The following is a 1,120-nucleotide window of genomic DNA, read 5'->3' on the forward strand; positions in this document are numbered from 1 at the left end:
CCTACAGTGATACTGAACTGGTCCCATAATAAAAATCCAGGAGATTATCTAGTTAGTGGACTTTAAGCAATACAATAATAGACACAATTTTACTTCTATTTACTTAAACTTGGCTAACTTTATTCCCAAGCTAGTTCAAACTCTGAAGAAGCTTATATTAATTATTTTCCATTTTTTATTCTTTTCAATAACAAGCCTGTTTCATTTTTTAAAATTCATATTTTATTCTTTGGAATATTGTCCTAAAATATCAATCTAAATTTTCTAAATGAAAATGAAATTGACTTAGGTTAAATTATCATCAGAAACTGAAAATTCATATAAACTGTTTATTAATATTTTTATTCTATGGCACTTTAGGGATTAGTACAGATTGAACAATATCAACCACATAGAAACCACCCAGTAATTATTAGTTATAATTATTACTTATTTGACTATTAAGTAATTGAAACATAAGATGAAATATTGATTTAAACACTGATAAAAAATAATTTGCTGAAACTTTACTTTGTGAAAATTGCTGTGTTAGCAGCTGAGGAGATACAGACAAGATTTGTCCATAAAGATTTTACATCCTAAAAGGCAAATTTGTATATCCATTATATATAATATATATATATTTCTATGTTATATTTTTATACATAAACATATATACATACATATGTATATGTAACAGTATATAATTGATTGATAGGCCAACAAGGCAGAGAGTAATAAGTTCAATGAGACATAACAATTAAAAGTGTAGAAAATGAGATTTCTTAATGTAAAGTCATGACTTAATGATGTTTCAATTTCAGAAATTATTTTGGTATTCATCTTTGGTCCTTCTACCTTGTAAACTATTATAATTCCCCTAGTAAGTCATGTAAGAGATACATTCTCAGTTTATAATATTTGCATTGAGTAGGAAAGGACTACATCAAGGCTGTATATTGTTACTCTGCTTATTTAACTTATATGAACAGTACATCATATGAAATGCCTGGCTGGATGAAGCACAAAGTGGAATCAAGATTTCCGGGAGAAATATGTATAACCTCAGATACGCAGATGACACTACCTTTATGGCAGAAAGTGAAGAACTAAAAAGCCTCTTGATGAAAGTGAAAGAGGA

Source organism: Bos indicus, chromosome 17 (genome assembly GCF_029378745.1).
Source record: "Bos indicus isolate NIAB-ARS_2022 breed Sahiwal x Tharparkar chromosome 17, NIAB-ARS_B.indTharparkar_mat_pri_1.0, whole genome shotgun sequence".
Classification (NCBI taxonomy): domain Eukaryota; kingdom Metazoa; phylum Chordata; class Mammalia; order Artiodactyla; family Bovidae; genus Bos; species Bos indicus.